The following is a 4,306-nucleotide window of genomic DNA, read 5'->3' on the forward strand; positions in this document are numbered from 1 at the left end:
CCTTGGACTCCTTTTTCTATTATTTTTCTTTTTTTAATTTTCATTTTTATTTTATTTTACACATTCAATCAGTTTTCATCACTACAGTTCGTAAAATGAGATTTTCCTACAGGAATAAAGTTCATACCAGTCCAGCTGAAGATATCAAATATGATATCATCAACAGATAATTCTCCATTTCTATGTCCCTTATGTGTCTTACATCTCTATTTTTGACTTGATTCCTTTCCTCACATATGACCACCATCCACACTTTTTCCTCACTGTTTCCAGTATCCATCGCCATTTCCATGCATCCATATCTTCTAATTTTTTGGTTTCTGCCTTAGAGTACAGACAATTGTTATATATTCAGTGGAAACATACAATGTCTCTCTTTCATTGACTGGCTTGCTTTACTCAGAGGAAAATCTTGCATATTTGTCTGCTATCAAATGCTAAGACTGTGATTAATCTTTAGTGATTATTTTTCCATTTTGCTCAGTTCCTTTGGTTAAAAACTAATTCTGTTTTCAAGGTCTGATATTGCTACTTCTTCATGGTCCAACCTGCTATCTATGTTGTATTTTAGTGAGAAGATATGACTGCCTGCTTCATACACTTATCACCAGAAATGGTTTTCTTCTTATTCTGGATGTTTGTCTATTTACAGAGGGTCTTTTTCAAGAGGTGAAAAAATGTTCAAGTCTCCTGGAAATCGTTGTCTGTTTCCTTTGTTATCCTAGGAAATTTAGCTTCTATAAATATTCTATTTTTTCTGATACTATTTTGAGCACTTGTTCATTTGTTTGTTTGATTCTATCTATTGTTGACCAGGAATTATTGTGTTCATTTGGATAGGATTAGTTTCTGCTTTTCCCCTATTTCTGGACACCCTGCTGTGATTTTTAGAGATCTCATGATACCACCTTGTTATCTCTTGCAACCTTTTTACCCTTTTTACATTTTACTAATTGGTTTATGTAGCTGAGCTCTTTTATGCTTCCCCATAATATGAATAACTTTCATGCACATTTTGCTACTTAACCTAGCAGTGAGGCATCCACAGTGGTAGTTTTATACTTAGACATTTAGGGAGAACTTTTCTCTCCATTTTCTGCTTGGGAATGTGGATAGAAAATTTCTCCACAGTCTCTCAATTGTCAGTTTTTGGAATGCTATAAATGTCATACTTTCCTGTCTCAATGAGGTTGGAGGCTGAGCTGGGAATGTACAAAATATGGTGTTGTCGAAAATCATGTGCCACTGACAGTATGGCAAGTAGGCCAAGACAGCACCATCCTCCTGTGATAGGCAGTTAGCTAGACATGAATGAGAATACTAACATAATAGCAGAAGGAAGCCTGTTACTTTAGTCACATATTATCAAAAGGCACAAGGAAACAATTTGCTGACTCTTTCCTCCCAAACAGTTTAAATGCCAGGAAAATAAAAAAGATTTCAAACACTTTTGCTTCTGTTGCTCAGGAAGACCCAAAGGATGCTTGCTAATTTCCCTCTTAATATTCTACCTAAGTACAAAAGGACCCAGAATAAGTATGCCTCTGTGCTCAAAGGGTATTTAGGTAATCACATTTCAAAAAAGTGCAGTTGCTATGTAGCACCCTACTCACTCAAAGGTCTTTTGGGTGTACTTCTATTCTAAAATGCTTTTTTAAGGTTAAATATATTAATACAACTCTTTTTAAAATGATTATGGCTTTATTTGTTTCATGCCTCAGTGCAGGTCTCTAATTTTAGTGATTTGGAGCTGTGAACCAAGAATTTTGCAAAATGCAGCTCAATTCTTACCATTTTTGTTTTATCACTCAGACGATGCATTCATGTGACTTCCAGACTTACCTCTTTCCACTAAAATCACCACTGAGTCTTGCACGTACTACATTTTACAAGGTCTAGGACTGTTAACCATGTTGCGCTTTTCAGGACTCTGTTGTCATTTTTTCTAACTTCTGGCCACATTTTGTTCTTGTTCTTGGCTTTCTAGAGCCCTACGTTTCCTATCTCCTTCCCTGTCCTTTGTTTTTCCAAATCTACAAACTTTTGGGTATGGAGTTTACTAATTTAAAAAATTCTCAGATATTTTCCTCATGTCATTTATACACTTGTTGCAATTTTTCTTGTAGGTACTTTTTCATGTTGGTGAGTCCAAGGAAGGTTTGACCCACCTGTCAGTTCTCACTCATCATGGAAGATGAGTTAAGGAAGGGGCATTTACTCTTCCTTTGAGACTTCCCAGGAATAGGAAAGGATAATTAGGAACACACTCAAAGAAAATCTCAGAAGTAAGAAATAGTCCCATGCTTTTGGTACAGGATATTTAGAAGTTCACAGTACCTCAGATAGGCATGCTACTTCCAGGGGCATTAAAGGTGGATGGCTCCCTCCAGTCTTTTCCCTCCCAATAGCTAACACAACTCACTGGATGTTTGTTACCTGGATTGACTCTGCAAAGACCCCTAGAGCCATCCTAAACTCATCTTTAAATTCCATTCCTCTTTCCTTTCTTCCCTCCTTCTAGATGGAATATCTGCCTTCAATTTTCAGAGATTCATCACTGGGATGCATACTCTCTCACTGGGGCCAGTTTGACCTTCAATCTTTCAAGAGGAGCAGGCTCATCTTCCTTTCTAGTACTGCATGGCTTCAGCGTAAGATCTCAGAGGGAATAATTTGACCAGTAAATGAGACCCTAGATTATCATTCCACCTTGGAATTAGATATTTTATTTAGGAACCAGTCAGAATGGATTGAGTTGCCAGTATAAATTCATATTTATGTGGCCCTTAGTTCTGAATAAAAACTTTGTCTGGATGGTTGTATCATCAGATCCTTTAATTAGCAAAACTGTTCCTTCATCACCTTCCTCAGAAACAAGTATGAGGACATAAAACTGAAGAGTGAAACTCTGACCTAAAATCCTTTCCCTCCATTCCAAGGTCACCTTGTAACTACAGAGACCATGTGCCTACTTTAGGAAGTGACCAGTCTATATGAGTAACCACCAAAATTAATGTTTCATTTATGACGAGGAATCTCTGTCAATCACAAAGTGATCTTGAAAGTCTTTCAGGATATCTTGTTAAATATTTGAGTGGATGTAACTATCATTTTTGACCAAACGATCTCTAAAATTCAAAGGGGAAAAATTGGGAAAGCTGCAGTTCAGTTAGGGCACTCATTGCACAAAATAAATAGGAAATACACTGTAGAAAAAATATCAGTCCTATTTGCAAATCCCAACTGAGACCATGACTCACCAGAAGAGATTTGACAAAGACATCATGTAATAGTGTGTCTCATAGAAGTAATAAAAGCAAGTTTATCTCTAAAATTCAAAGGGGAAAAATTGGGAAAGCTGCAGTTCAGTTAGGGCACTCATTGCACAAAATAAATAGGAAATACACTGTAGAAAAAATATCAGTCCTATTTGCAAATCCCAACTGAGACCATGACTCACCAGAAGAGATTTGACAAAGACATCATGTAATAGTGTGTCTCATAGAAGTAATAAAAGCAAGTTTAATACATTACACATTATATATATGTAATCACATTATATATATATAAAATCACATTATATATATATAATCACAAAGAGGCTGCTATAGATAGGGAATTCCTGGAAAAATCTATAGCCTTTGAAATGAGCATTTGAAATGAGCTCTTATTAAGCATACTTATTAATATTCATTCACAAGAGGGGAAGAAACTTCTCAATAACATATTGATCAACAATGCAACACCAGATATTCATAGACAGCTACTAAAACTGTCATTAGGGCTCAGCAGAACTTCTGAGAGTGTTCTCTTCAATCTTTAACAACTGAGACCTAGAGGAAGAGAACAGGATGAAGGCAAAACAAAACCAGAAGGAACAACAGGCTGACTCAATTAATTGCTGCTTTGGTTAGACAAAAACCAGCTCCTCATAACTTAAAGTCTTGATGACCTGTGATTTTTGCCAGTAGCCTGTCAGCAATCAACATCATGGGTTCAGAGCCCAAGGCAACCTTGGACATGGCAGGTGCCACCATATTTTCCTTAATGACATGGAAACCACCCATTCAGTACTTAACTGCTGATGCTGGAGCACACACTGCTGACTAACCTATTTTTTTGTGGGGTGATTAGGTAAACTGGCTAAATATCTCCTAGTGCCAGCTCTTTGCTGTACATGGGAGGACATAATTTTCTCTCAATTTATAATTATATGCTAATTTTCTACTATAATTATGGGAAGGGATATTCTCAGTAACATCAGTGCTCAATCATCACTGAGACAAATAAAACTCAACTTCAGTCT

This window comes from Tupaia chinensis, unplaced genomic scaffold, assembly GCF_000334495.1.
Source record: "Tupaia chinensis unplaced genomic scaffold, TupChi_1.0 Scaffold139593_1, whole genome shotgun sequence".
Taxonomy (NCBI): Eukaryota; Metazoa; Chordata; class Mammalia; order Scandentia; family Tupaiidae; genus Tupaia; species Tupaia belangeri.